This window comes from Mytilus californianus, unplaced genomic scaffold (genome assembly GCF_021869535.1).
Source record: "Mytilus californianus isolate M0D057914Y unplaced genomic scaffold, xbMytCali1.0.p SCAF_66, whole genome shotgun sequence".
Lineage (NCBI taxonomy): Eukaryota > Metazoa > Mollusca > Bivalvia > Mytilida > Mytilidae > Mytilus > Mytilus californianus.
In genome coordinates, this window is record NW_026262719.1 from 890,114 (window position 1) to 906,431 (window position 16,318).

Genomic DNA, 16,318 nt, shown 5'->3' on the forward strand with positions numbered 1-16,318 from the left:
GTTTATGGATATTCTTTCAGGGGTTGGGGGTACTTCCAACATAGTATATACAAGATAATAGGACCCCCGCTTGAATAAGTCACATTCTCCAGCTCGAAATTGACAATATAAAAATAGAAGATGTGGTATGATTGCCAATGAGATAACTCTCCACAAGTGACTAAATGACACAGAACTCAACAACTATAGGTCACCGTACGACCTTCAACAATGAGCAAAGCCCAAACTGCATGGTCAGCTATAAATGGCCCCGAAAAGACAATGTAAAACAATTCAAACAAGAAAACTAAAGGCCTAATTTATGTACAAAAAATGAACGAAAAACAAATATGTAACACATAAACAAACGAAAACCACCGAATTACAGGCTAATCTGCTTTATCTGTCATCATTCTTGGTGTTCCAACTATTCATTGGTTTTATCTAAAAATGTCCCCTGTTTTTTTTTAACACTTTCATTTGGCTTTTATACTTTTCCTACACATCACAGAAAACCAAAGCAATATGGAATATATTACATTTTTATCCTATGCAATATATGTAAAGATATACATGTTTAAAATCTAAATTATATAAAAGAATAGGGTTCAGCAATATAACACAGTCACATGTATGTCAGTTTAACGTAAGTTGCAGTATAACAGTCTTACATGTACATCATCATTGATCATACTTGATGTAGATAGTAAATTTTGTGTGTTAATTGTTTTTTTTTTGCTTATAGCTGAACATATCCACAAAACAGCTGGCAATACTTCATCTGCAACAGTAGTTGACAGCAGTAAGGAAGATGGTGGGGATGTAGTAGAGGAATCAACCGATTCATTGTGTGTTGAAGAGGTAAGCTATATTTTTCATTGTACACATAACTTGCGAGGTTTAACCATTATATTGAGATGTTTACTCTTATATAATGAGAAACTTTCTAAATGTTACTCTACTTTTTTATACAATTGAAAATTCTGATATATTTTATGTAGTACAGAAGTACTAAAAACATGAAGAACTTTTAATTGTACTGTATTCTGTTTTTTTCTTTTTACAGGCTACAGAATTTGTTTTAGAAGAAACCAAGAACTGCGACGATGGGCACACAATATAATCGTAAACCAAAAAAAAAAGATCAAAGTTCTGTCAGACTAATTTATCAACAAAAACGAAACCAGTAAACACTGAAAGAAAAAAGATGGTCAATAAAGGTAAAGATTAATAATCAAATTTATATCTATATTTTTTATTAGTGTTTTTATGTCAAAGCTATGATAGAAGAGGGGCATTATTTGTTTCTGTGTGTGTGTTTGTTTGTCTGTCCTGTTCTATATGAGGTTAAAATTTAGCATTATATCCATCTGAAGTGATCTTTCCAGATTTATGTCAAATCAGGGTTTTAACCCTCATATATGATTAATCTGTGTTCCTAAAGAAATATGACATTGTTTTTTCTTAATAAAACAGGCACACAGACAGATTACATACAGAATGCTGCATCTCACATGTCTCATGCAAAACCACCCATGATAGATGACTATTGTTGGGTAAGACCAGAGCACATAGAACAAGAAATGGTAAAACCCCTACTTAAATCACAGAAAAGAGTATCCAACAGTAGTGCTGATCATGAACCACTTTCATCCCCATTTAAAGACTCGGATGTACTTGATCCAACTTTTGAACCAAGTTCTTCAGATTTGTCAGAAAATGAACAGGACATGGAGAATGATAACCATAGAAGGTATACATTTGTGTTATTATTGTGAACTGATCATATTGCATATATTTATTTATATATATATATATATTCAGTCTGGGTGGATTGAGTGGACTAGTTTTCAAATAACGAAAATATACAGAAAAGAAAATACAACTAACAAGAGGCTGTCAGAGTGACAGAAAACCGGATTTTCCTGCAGAGGTCGAAGCCTAAACAGTTGAGCAAGTATGAACACTACATTTAAGCTTAAAACAGCTCTGAATTTGGATTGTGATTGAATATTTGACACAGCATAGGTTTGTGACACAAAATGAATGTGGTTTAAGAACTGAAATACTTGAAATTGGACATTTAAATACCTATTATGGTCCAATATCAAAAATCTAAGTACATATTAGAATCAGCATATCAAAGAACCCCAAGAATTCAATTTTTGATGAAATCAGATAAAAGTTTAATTTAAGACCCTTTGGACCTCAATGTGGACCAATTTGATAAAGGAGCCCACAATCCAAAATCTCTAAATACATGGTTAGATTCAGCATTTCAAAGAACCCCATAAATAAATTTTTTGTTGAATCAAACAAAGTTTAATTTTGGACCCTGATTTGGACCAACTTGAAAACTGGGCCCAAAAATCTAATATTTAAATACAGGTTTAGATTCAGCATTTGAAAGAACCCTATATATATTTAATTTATGTTGAAATGAAACACATGTTAATTTTATCCATAATATTTTCTGTGCAAAGGGAAATAACTCAAACTGGATAAATAGTTCTCTAACATAAGATATGATGCAATTTTTCAAATTATAATCAATAATATAATAACAACAACCAGTGATGACTAAGTTCTCTAAAATTAGATATGATTTAACACTCAAACATTGCTAGAATCAGCATATCAAAGAACCAAAGAACTGAATTTTTTATGAAATTAATCAAAAGTGTAATTTAGGACCCTTTGGACCTCAATGTGGTATTATCTTATCAATAATGAAAAGAAATACAGGTTCAGATTAAGCATTTCAAAGAACCCTATATATATTCAATTTATGTTGAAATCAAACACAATTTAATTTTGGACCTCAATTTGGACGAACGAAACTTATGAGAGATATTGTTTCTACAACATAATGATTTCAATAGGTATGATTCCACAAGAAGTATTTCCATATTGGTCAACTCACTGCTGTTCTCCTCTAAAGTGGACAAGGACTACCAATAGTTTGTCAAAGTGTAGCCCATTTAATAATGTATGAAAAAATACTACAGTCCTGACGATTTGCCAGAGAACTTGAGGAAAGCTTTTGATCAGGTATTTCAATGTCATCAGGGTTAACTAAATCGTGTGAAATGTTTATTTTGGTTGTTTGTGACGAGAAGCACGGAAACAAAAGCTAACCATACTGCAGTTGCATTGTAGTACACAATGATAATTAATACCTGCTGAAAGTGATTTTGCTTCATGCAAGTTTTTATTTGTAAACAAGACCAAATATTAAAAAATAACTTGCACCTGCAACAGATTTAATACAATTTACATCAGCTGCAGTGGAATGACCGCGTCTATCAATCTACTTCAAATGGAAGGAAGAATCACCAGCTGACCTTGACTACTTTGTTACAATCCTAGTAGATAGATTGAAACCCAAGATCACTGTGTGTGTAAATTAATTTAGGACGATACCTCCCATCATGATGACAGCAGATGTCCTGTTTGAAGCCTTCTCCGTTTCATGCAAATCAGAGGATGTACTGTGCACCTTAGAAAATGTTCCTTTTGGGTACCAAGTCCAATCAATCCCTTCATGTTGCTTATAAAATTGAAAATGGAAATCAGGAATATGTCAAGGAGACAACAACCCGACAAAAAAGCAGACAACAGCCGAAGGCCACCAATGGGTCTTCAACGCAGCGAGAAAATCCCGCAACCGGAGGTGGTCATCAGCTGGCCATGATTTGACTGCAGCTCATCTGAAGTCACTTAAACCAAAGGAATGGTTAAATGACCAGGTAAGTATTTGACACTTATTTATGATCTCACAATACTCAAGAAATCAAACATATTAAGGTAGATTCGTAGTCTTGCATTTTGAAATAGCAGAACCCAAACGGTATAAATCATAAATTTGATATGATTGATTGATTGTTGGTTGGTTGCTTAATGTCCAGTGTAAATTTGATATGAAAATAAAGAGACAAGCATGACAGTTTTCATTTAAACGATTGATTGATTGATTGTTGGTTGCTTACGCCGCATTAGCACAACAATGCTATATCGCGGCGAGAGCCAACTCGAATATTTTTTACAATTTAAAGCATATTCTTAAAATCAGACAAAAGGCCCTTCAATAAACTAAAATTCTAGATTAAAGCAAATTGATTATTTACAAATAAAAATGAACATTAAGATAACGTGATAAAATTTAAAATCGTTTTAAATATAACATTTTTATATTTTAGAATATATTCCAACTTCTTTTAAAAATGAAACAATATTTGTAGATGAAACATTATTAAATAAATCATACATATTATTGACATTGAAATGCTTCTTACGAATATCAGCAAAGTCAATACAATTGATTAAAACATGTTTAATAGTATACTTGCAGTTACAAGGTATACATTGTGGTTCTACTTCATTTTTTAAAAGATATTCGTGTGTTATTCTAGTATGACCAATACGACATCTAGAAATAACACACTGATCTTTTCTGCACATAAAATTATTGAAAGGTTAACGTAAATTAGGTTTAATTTCATGTAATTTATTACCATCTTTTTTACTCCATTCATTTTTCAATATATTAAAAACATATTCTCTAATATTAGATTTAAAATCGGTATATGGTATATCACAGTTAGATAAAGGGTCACCCAGGGCATTCTTTGCCTCAAGGTCTACAGCTGTGTTTCCAAGGATTCCAACATGACTCGGCACCCATAGAAAGAAGAAGAATTTTTAAATTCCTCATTACATATAAAATTTTGAGAATTGTTGGGTTTTTAATTTTAGTATTTTGTATAGCTTGTAAGCATGAAAGTGAATCAGAACATATAATAAATTTGGATTTATCTGAAGAAGCAATAAATTTCAAAGCCAAAATTATTGCTTCTGCTTCAGCAGTAAAGATCGATGCATCAGATGGCAAACGGAGAGTTGCAGCTCTGTCCCTGAAGACAGCAGCAGATGCAACTCTGTCACCATCTTTTGATCCATCAGTATAGACAGTTGAAAAATCTGAATAATTGGCTTTGATTTCAGCATAGTGTTGCTGAATTAAAAGAGGATTTGTTTTATTTTTATTGTGTTCACGGAGATCAAATATCATTTTTGGTTTGGGAAGTTCCCATGGAGGACATTTGCAAGTTTCAACTTGAGCAACAGATTTTAAATCAAAAGAAGCTAAATGTGGTTTTAAACGTATACCTAACGGAGGAATTTTGTTTTCATGTTTTGTAAAAATATCTTCATAAATTAGATTAAAAACACAGCTGTAGGCAGGATTATCTGAGTAGGCTTTTAGTTTGACAGCATATTGAAGTCCAAGCTTCAAATGTCTGTTAGAGAGTGAGTGCTCATCAGCCTCTACATACAGACTCTCAACTGGTGAGGTTTTAAATGCGCCAAGACAGAGACGCAAACCCTGATGATGCACAGCATCGAGAATCTGTATGTAGGACTTCCTTGCAGAGCCATACACTATAGAGCCATAATCTAGTTTAGATTTAACTAGAGATCTATATAAATTAAGTAAAATGTTGCGATCAGCACCCCAGTCGGTGCTGCCGACAACTTTTAAAATATCTAATGCTTTTAAACATCTCGATTTTAACATTTTGATATGGGGTAGAAAGGTTAACTTTTTATCGAAAATTAACCCAAGAAATTTGGTTTCAGCAACCATTTTAATTGGGTTGCCGTACAAAGTGAGTTCTGGATCAAGATGCAATTTCCTTTTGTTACAAAAATGCATCCCGACCGTTTTTGAAGTGGAAAATTTAAACCCATTTTCCGAGGCCCATTTTTCAATTCTTCCAAGACATAACTGTAATTGTCTTTCTATGTTATTAAATTTAGTATTGAAAAATTATCAACTTATAAAATTCACGTCATTGATGGGAATAATAGTCAAAAGGCTCAAAAAGCAGCTTACAGAAAGACAAACGACCAAACATTTAGATTTAGAGGCGTAAATATATATCGTCAGCTGACTGAAGATGAGGCACTGCTTCTTGGTGCAAGCCGAAATGAGGACACCAGCTCATTTGTCAAATTAGTGGCCCAAAAATTGCAGGAGAGCGAACTCTTAGCTTTAGTTGAAAATTTTAAGCGGAACAAAATTGATAGTGTAGATATAATGAAAAGCCTAACTGAAACAGAGTTGAAAAACTTAGGACTGCAAACTATTGGAGACGTTAGAAACAAAGACTTATTGGAAAGTATTTAACCGTTGTACGCGTTACTGAAAAGATAATTATTTTCTAGTATAGAATATCCTAACTGATACACATATACCTTAATGAAAATTACCGAAATAGTTTATTTATGTTCTTATTTTCCTCCGTCTTCTCCATTATATCTGACATCCACATTGTTGTTTATTTCTGGTCAAGTTGAACAACAGCCATCTGGTAAGATTTTTGATTAGATTGTGGTTTCTTGTGTCCGGATTTTTTTGGTTTTATCCATTGTATCGGACATCCACATTCTTGTATATTTCAGGTCAAATTGAACTACAGGCATCTGGTAAGATTTTTTATTAGATTGTGGTTTCTTGTGTCCGGAATTTTCTGGTTTTATCCATTGTATCGGACATCCACATTATTATATATTTCAGGTCAAGTTGAACTACAGGCATCTGGTAAGTTTTCACTAACCGTATTAAAAGCGGCATTTACAAAATTACATTCAAATTTAAAAAAAAAAAACGCAAAGTGTTGTATCAAAATAATTTGTACTTATGCACATAAAGATCATACGATAATTTAAATATGGAATATTGATTTCTATTGCATGTTAACATTGTTGTTGCTAACAGTCAAAATATGATTTACAGTTGAAAACTCCACGGTCAACACTGGTTCTCCGTTAAAGCGCCCATTTTATGACGTTAATTTGTCCCACCGTAAGAAAGCAAAACTAACGACTTCGAGTTATATATACCCGTAGCTTGTTATACTTATATCTGAGATTTTTATAATTCTTTTTTATCTATATTTTTAATTTTTATAAAGTTTAGTACATGTTGCACAACGATAGTGATCGGTACGATCGTCAAAATATTTTTTTCGTAAACCTGTCATTTTCGTTAACGGAAAAAAGACCAAGCAGAACAAAATATTAAGCACAACATTGAGTGTGATATGAGTTAAATTTGATTATAAGGTTACCATAAATAATTTTGTTTATAACTGTGGTCATTTATTCCAAATCATATCAGTCTGAAAAACTAAACAAAGTTGAAAACTGCAGAGATTTGTTAAGCATGTAATCTCCGTGGAATGGTCTATTCTAAACAAACACCTATTTTGAAAATAAATTTTACATCCTACAGATCGATATCGGTGTCAATATTTAATTTTAGTACAACTTCTATCTTCAGATACACGTATTATGTTTTATAAATGACGAAATCATCGAAATGTTACCTCCGTGGAATGTAATCTCCGTTGACGTTTTGGTAAAGAGTGCTTTCTATCACGTCCGCACTTATATCGAGTATGGCATGCCAAATAAACATATTAGATAACAAGAAATGATTGTAACAGGATGCTGTTACGAAGTCTCCCAAACGAAGCTCCCATAATTCGTAATTCCCAGGGTCGCCTGACAATTGGTTTGGTCCAGTAAAGTTATATGCATAAGTGATGCCTGGGGACTAACCCTGTATATCATTCAAATCATCTTGGCATGATAAACCAGAATATATATGGTTTAAGGGTAGGGATCTAGACCATTTACAAGATATTAGAACATTGGGGGTGGGGGGAACCCCTGGGGACAGACCGTATACGTCATTCAAATGCTCGAGACATGATGAACAGGAATATATGGGGTTAAGTGGTAGGGATCTCGACCATTTACAAGATATTAGAACTTTCTCAAATGGCAGGGGGTCGGGATGACCCCTTGGGACTAACCCTGTATAACATTCAAACCATCTTCGCATGACAAACCAGAATATATATGGTTTAGGGATGGGGATCTTGACCACTTACAAGATATTGAAACTTTCTTAAATGGCAGGGGGTGTGGTGACCCCTGGGGACTAACCCTGTATTTCATTTGATATGCTTTATCATGACAAACCAGAGTATATATGGTTTAGGGGTAGGGATATCGACCATTTACAAGATAAAAGAACTTTCTCAAATGGCAGGGGGTCGGGATGACCTCCAGGGACTAACCCTGTATATCATTCAAACCATCTTAGCATGACAAACCAGAATATATATGGTTTAGGGGTGGGGATCTTGACCACTTACAAGATATAAGAACTTTCTTAAAAGGCATGGGGTGGGAGGTGACCCCTGGGGGCTAACCCTGTATTTCATTTCATGTGCTTTATCATGACAAACCAGAATATATATGGTTTAGGGGTGGGGATCTCGACCATTTACAAGATATTAAACCTTTATCAAATGGCAGGGGGTAGGGATGACCCCTGGGGACTAACCCTGTATATCATTCAAACCATCTTAGCATGACAAACCAGAATATATATGGTTTAGGGGTGGGGATCTTGACCACTTACAAGATATAAGAACTTTCTTAAAAGGCATGGGGTGGGAGGTGACCCCTGGGGGCTAACCCTGTATTTCATTTCATGTGCTTTATCATGACAAACCAGAATATATATGGTTTAGGGGTGGGGATCTCGACCATTTACAAGATATTAAACCTTTATCAAATGGCAGGGGGTAGGGATGACCCCTGTGGACTAACCCTGTATATCATTCAAACCATCTTAGCATGACAAACCAGAATATATATGGTGTAGGGGTGGGGATCTCGACCATTTACAAGATATTAAACCTTTATCAAATGGCAGGGGGTAGGGATGACCCCTGGGGACTAACCCTGTATATCATTCAAACCATCTTAGCATGACAAACCAGAATATATATGGTTTAGGGGTGGGGATCTTGACCACTTAAAAGGCATTAGAACTTTCTTAAATGGGTGGGGTGACCCCTGGGGACTAACCCTGTATTTCATTTAATGGGCTTTATCATTTTGAACATTTTCAATTTAAAAGATTGTGTCTATCACAAACGGTTTTCAATTAATAATCATTTGAAATTTTTAAAAAATAAAATCCCATAGGGTTCTATAGTAAAACCCTCTTTTCTTTTTGCCCCTCAAAGTATCCCTTTATAAACCCAATTGCACAAACAAAACCCTGATTGCACCACTAGACATGTAAGTCTAACATATTGTGAAACCCTAAGTTAATCTGACAAGCGGTTTTGGAGAACGGGTGCGGACAAGTTCAAATTTAAAAGCGGCGGAAGAGGAAGAGGAAGAATAATAATAATAATAATAACTGAGCAAAAACAATAAGTCTTCCCAAACTTCGTTTGGGAGACTTAATTATTATGGATGGCGAATATATAACTTACAGATCAATAACATACATTGTAATTATCGACATTAGAAGACACCATGTGACAATTTTTATTAATCAATTGTTTAAATGTAACACAGTTGCGTTTTTCTCAGACCTAGAAAAAAACCGAACCGGATGTTTTTTTATAGAGAATAATACATGGCAAAATCCGTATCATCCCGAGATACCAATATCAGCCCGAGGGATGATACGGGATGTGATACGGATTTTGCCATGTATACGCTTTATCACAGATTTAAACAGGAGAGTATATAAGAACTGCTTACTGATCTAAAGCACCTGGGTTACCTTCAGATTTATTTATTTTGCCATGTTTTAAAAGTTTTATCATATATAGGAACTGCTTATTGGGTTACCTTACAATTTAGGTCATGTTGTCCATAGAAATATTTTGCTTATCGTATTTTTTGTTTGTTTGTGTTTTGTATGGTAGTTCATTCAGTTCTTTTTATCCTCCTTTAGCAATGTTGTACTATATAAAACACATTCTGAATAAAACCTGTTAATAAAAACAATAGCAACAATAAACCAAAAATTTAATAACAAGTATACTGTAATAAACAAGAGACTACTTTGAGACTGGTGAGTAAAATGTGCACTTTTGAAATATAAAAATCTAGTTTAACAAACATCGGACTTCATGTAAATTTAGTCGGAATCACTACTGTCATAAATGAGAAATCCGAATAGGGGTGCGATAAAGGGGTGTGATAATGGGTGCGCATAAAAGTTGAGCGATATGGATTAAACAGCAGGCTATTTATCAAATATTCAAAACTTCTGTATTTACTACTAAATATAAATTATGATAAATATCAATATTAATGCAAGTAAATAATTTTAACCTGTTTTCAATATTCAAGATATGTAACGTTTATTATTAATATAAATTTGATACCGAATTTAATACGATTTAACAATTATGCAAGTAGCCATTAAAATTGCTCTGCCTAATGAGTTTTATATCATGTTGCACAGGGAAACAAGCTTTTAAATACTTTCTTTCATTTAAATGAAATTACGACGTCGGCTGAGAGGGCATGGTATATATTGTCCGTTACATTTATTAACAACACCTTGTACAAATATTCTTTTCGAAAATTAAAACAGTTAAATAGATCAACAAAACTATCCGTCACAATATAATATATATGACGGTCTGGATTTGGGGAGGGGGGTCTACATTTCTGTATTCTGTAATTCTTTAGGCCATTTTTCTGTAAATATGATTATTCTGTAAAATTCTTGTGTTCAGATTGATTGATTGATTGTTGTTTGCTTTACGCCGCATTAGCACAGAAAGGCTATATCGCGGCGAGAGCTTATTCGAATATTATAACAATTTAAGGTATATTTTTAAAATCAGACAAAGGGTCTTTCAATAAACTAAAATTCTAGACTAAAGCAAATTGATTATTTACAAATAAAAATCAACACTAAGATAACGTGATAAAAATTAAAATCGTTTTAAATATAACAACATTTTTACATATTATAATATATTCCAATTTCTTTTAAGAATGAAACAATATTTGTAAATGGAATATTATTAAATAAATCATACATATTATTGACATTGAAATGCTTCTTCCGAATATCAGCAAAGTCAATACAATTGATTAAAACATGTTTAATAGTATACTTGCAGTTACAAGGTATACATTGTGGTTCTACTTCTTTTTTTAAAAGATATTCGTGTGTTATTCTAGTATGACCAATACGACATCTAGAAATAACACACTGATCTTTTCTGCACATAAAATTATTGAAAGGTTTACATAAATTAGGTTTAATTTCATGTAATTTATTACCATCTTTTTTACTCCATTCATTTTTCAATATATTAAAAACATATTCTCTAATATTAGATTTAAAATCGGTATATGGTATATCACAGTTAGATAAAGGGTCACCCAGGGCATTCTTTGCCTCAAGGTCTACAGCTGTGTTTCCAAGGATTCCAACATGACTCGGCACCCATAGAAATAATATTTCTTTAAGAAGAATTTTTAAATTCCTCATTACATATAAAATTTTGAGAATTGTTGGGTTTTTAATTTTAGTATTTTGTATAGCTTGTAAGCATGAAAGTGAATCTGAACATATAATAAATTTGGATTTATCTGAAGAAGCAATAAATTTCAAAGCCAAAATTATTGCTTCTGCTTCAGCAGTAAAGATCGATGCATCAGATGGCAAACGGAGAGTTGCAGCTCTGTCCCTGAAGACAGCAGCAGATGCAACTCTGTCACCATCTTTTGATCCATCAGTATAGACAGTTGAAAAATCTGAATAATTGGCTTTGATTTCAGCATAGTGTTGCTGAATTAAAAGAGGATTTGTTTTATTTTTATTGTGTTCACGGAGATCAAATATCATGTTTGGTTTGGGAAGTTCCCATGGAGGACATTTGCAAGTTTCAACTTGAGCAACAGATTTTAAATCAAAAGAAGCTAAATGTGATTTTAAACGTATACCTAACGGAGGAATTTTATTTTCATGTTTTGCAAAAATATCTTCATAAATTGGATTAAAAACACAGCTGTAGGCAGGATTATCTGAGTAGGCTTTTAGTTTGACAGCATATTGAAGTCCAAGCTTCAAACGTCTGTTAGAGAGTGAGTGCTCATCAGCCTCTACATACAGACTCTCAACTGGTGATGTTTTAAATGCGCCAAGACAGAGACGCAAACCCTGATGATGCACAGCATCGAGAATCTGTATGTAGGACTTCCTTGCAGAGCCATACACTATAGAGCCATAATCTAGTTTAGATCTAACTAGAGATCTATATAAATTAAGTAAAATGTTGCGATCAGCACCCCAGTCTGTGCTGCCGACAACTTTTAAAATATCTAATGCTTTTAAACATTTCGATTTTAACATTTTGATATGGGGTAGAAAGGTTAACTTTTTATCAAAAATTAACCCAAGAAATTTGGTTTCATCAACCATTTTAATTGGGTTGCCGTACAAAGTGAGTTCTGGATCAAGATGCAATTGCCTTTTGTTACAAAAATGCATCCCGACCGTTTTTGAAGTGGAAAATTTAAACCCATTTTCCGAGGCCCATTTTTCAATTCTTCCAAGACATAACTGTAATTGTCTTTCTATGTTATTCATATTTTTGCCTCTATAACATATTAAAAAGTCATCAACATACAATGAACCTTCAATATTACTTTTTAAAACTTCAACAAGGCTGTTGATTTTAAGACTAAATAATGTAACAGATAAAATACTGCCCTGAGGGACACCCATCTCTTGATCATACAGATCAGACATGGTTGAATTTACTCTAACATTAAATTGTCTGTTAGATAGAAAATTCGAAATAAAATTTGGCATATTGCCTTTCAACCCCATATCAAAGAGATCTTTTAAAATACCATACTTCCATGCAGTATCATAGGCTTTTTCTAGATCGAAAAAGACCGACACTACATGTTCATTTTTCGCAAAACCATTACGGACAAATGATTCGAATCGAACAAGATGGTCAAGAGTACTGCGACCTTGGCGGAATCCACACTGGATATTGGCTAAAAGCCCATTGGATTCCAGGAACCAAACAAGGCGATCATTGACCATCCGTTCTAGTGTTTTACAGACACAACTGGTAAGAGCAATTGGCCGATAATTAATAGGATCCGTGTGATCTTTACTTGGTTTTGGAATAGGCACGACGGTTGCAAGCTTCCAGATTGATGGTAAATCACCAGATTCCCAGATGTTATTCATAAGCTGCAAAAGAGCTTCCAGCGAGGAATCTGGCAAGTGTTTTAACAGTTGGTAGTGAATATTATCAGGCCCACAAGCTGTATCATGGGCTTTTGACAGAGATGTTTTAAGTTCTTCAAGAGAAAAGAGTTTATTATAATTTTCACCATTTTTTGATTTAAAGTTTAATTTAATTTTTTCTTTTTGTTTTTTAACTTTTTTAAAATCTTCCCTGTAGTTGTTAGAAGAAGAAGATTTCGCAAAAGTTTCACCAAGCTTGTTGGCAATATCCTTTTCAGATGTTAATATATCATTGCCATTTTTTAAATGTTTAACTGTGGCTTTAGAATTTTTACCTTTTATCTTTTGTATCATGTTCCATACTTTTGTCATCGGAGTGCGAGATGTTATCTCCGAGACAAATTTCTTCCAAGACGTTCGTCGTGCTTGCCTGCAAGTCCGCCGTGCCTTAGCGCGAAAAACACGGAAATTACTCAAGTTTTCCGTCGTTGGTTGTTGATTGAACCGTCTTTCAGATTTTTTACGGTCACCTATTGCTTGATCACAAGCATCATCAAACCATGGTTTGCTGGGATGTTTCGGATTTGCCGAGGTCTTAGGAAAAGTTCTGTCAGCAATTGACGTTAAAACTGTATTAAAAGTTAAAATTGGATCTTGTACAGTCTCAAACATCTTTGACTGAAGTTCCGCTTGACAGAGATTCTCAAACAAGGACCAGTCCGCCTTGTCAAGTTTCCAACGTGGTACTCTCTGTTGGGCAGAAGTAAAAAGATGTCCAAGTACTATTGGAAAGTGATCACTTCCACATAGATCATCATGAACACGCCATGAATAATCCAGAAGAAGAGAGGGATCGCAAATAGTGATATCAATAGCAGAATAAGACCCGTTTCCAGGATGAAGATAAGTATTAGATCCATCATTAAAAATGCATAATCCTTCTTGAGAGACAAAGTCCTCAATGATCTTACCTTTGATATTATGAGACTTGCTTCCCCACAAGGGGTTGTGTGCATTGAAGTCGCCCATAAGTATAAATGGTGAGGGTAATTGATCAGTGAGGTTTTTGAGTTTAGCTTTATCGATAATTGAATTGGGTGGAATATATATAGAACATAATGTAATTGTTTTATCTAATGACAAACGTATTGCAACTGCCTGCAGATCCGTGGTGAGTTGGACTGTGCTATGAATGACGTTGTCCTTCACAAAAATGGATGATCCGCCTGCAGCACGTTCATCTACCTTAGAAAATGTGCTATACATGTTGTATCCTTTTAAAGATACATTGTCACTTTCTTTTAAATGAGTTTCTTGAAGACAAAATGCAGTAGGTAAAAAAGACTGAACTAGAAGCGTTAACTCGAGAAGATTTATTTTAAGACCTCGGCAATTCCATTGGATGATATTAGTCATGTTTTGTTAATAGACGGGCGAATGCTATCGAGTTTGCCAGCATTCTTATTTCGCTCACCCTGAGATTGTAATCTTTCGGGTGGCGGAACACTTTCGATTTCCATTTCTGATTCGTCGTTAAGTGTTGAAAATCTGTTGTGTGAGGAGAGTCGTCGATCTCCAGGACCATGCGCAGCTGGTTTTACTCCGCCTCGACCCCTACCCCGCGACCTCGAATCAGAAGACTTCTGAGAGGATGTATTTGCTGGCTTCTTTGGGACATCCTTCTGTTCTGGAGAACGAAGAGGAGACGGGACTTTAGAAGACTTTGTACTAGATGCAGAAGATAAACTAGTTTTATTAGATGCAGATGAAGGAGGACTATTGGAGATGGAAGAATCATCAATGTCACTGGGAAGATCCCAGACAGATTCACCGCCCCAACTGTCTGATTTAACTGTATCTTTTTTATTTGATTTCTTTTTTTCATTTTTTTTTTAGATGATGACATTGAGCTCTGTAAGGAAGATTGAGTTGACTGAGTACTGGTTTTAGAAGGTGTTGGTTTTCTTGGAATTAATATTTTATCGTTAGGTTCTGTTTCAACAGGCAGCATTGTAAATGTCTCAGCATCAATTGGCCAGGTCATGCGAGTTTGTGTATGCTCGTGACTGAATGAGCGGACAACTTTGCTGGCGTACGATGGTCTGTTCGAAACAAGGAGATCATTCGAAACAGAAGCTATCTGTTTAGCTTCTGGGTAACTGATGTTTCTTTCTGTTTTAATTTTGATAATATTTTTTTCTTTAAGGTAAACAGGGCAGTCCCTAGATGATGAAAAATGGGATTCACCACAGTTTACGCATTTAGAAGATTCAGAGCTACAGGTTGTTCCCTCGTGTCCTTCGTCAGAACACTTGAAGCATCTCTGCGTACCACGACATTGTTTGCTTCCATGACCAAACTTTTGACAAGTGAAGCATCGAATTGGGTTAGGGATAAACCTGTCAACTCTGATTCCGAAGCAACCTAAAGTAATAGATGGAGGAGGAGTTGGAGTTCTAAATGTCAAAAGATATGTATTTAATTTGATTATATTTCCATTCTTTTTTATTTGAAATCTAACAACATCAGTTACACCTTGGCTTGAAAGTTCCTCACAGATTTCTTCCACGGTAAGGTCACCAAGGTATTGACTTCTGTCTCGAATGATCCCCTTACAGCTGTTCAAACTGTTGTGAGGAGAGGCAGAAACAGGAAAGTTTGTAATTGTTGTCAGTGTAAGTAAATTTGTTGATTGACTTTTGTTGGAACATTCAACCAACAAATTGCCTGATCTCATTTTTGAAACTTTTTTTACAGTACCAGCAACGCTTTGAATTTGTTTGTGAATCACAAAGGGAGATATTTTGGAAATTGGTTTTTCATCTGTTCCTTTTATTACAATAAATCTGGGCCAACTGTCATCTTCCTGACAGGGCACTGAATCATCACATTTTCTTTTTTTATGTATTAAAGCTGATTTAGAGGGTTGGTTTTGTTGTGCCATAGGAAATGAGAAAGATTCACCATTCTTGTCATCCACCCACCTCGGAGTGCCTACAAGGGCGATGCTGTGTTTCCGTGGCGAGCCGGGGTCAAGTGCTAATGCTGAAAACGAGCTCCAAGTATAACATGTATAACGTAGCTGGTCCCCAAAATTAGCACCCAAGATCCACTGCGGAAAGCACCAGATGTTCCAAGAATGGTATACTCAAGCAGAGCGTATCCATCAAGCGAAATAGAAAGCGTACCACTTCATTGACCCATGAGCCATCGCCTTCTTCAGTT

At 34.6% G+C, this 16,318-nt stretch overlaps 1 long non-coding RNA gene across 1 annotated transcript; it reads left to right on the top strand.

The window, feature by feature from the left end:
* Window positions 1-716: 716 nt before the first annotated feature.
* LOC127707353 (uncharacterized) lies at window positions 717-1,806 on the top strand. Its single transcript, XR_007984793.1, has 3 exons — window positions 717-840; window positions 1,046-1,199; window positions 1,456-1,806. It is a non-coding gene; the product is annotated as an uncharacterized LOC127707353 (long non-coding RNA).
* The last annotated feature ends 14,512 nt before the right edge of the window (window positions 1,807-16,318 follow it).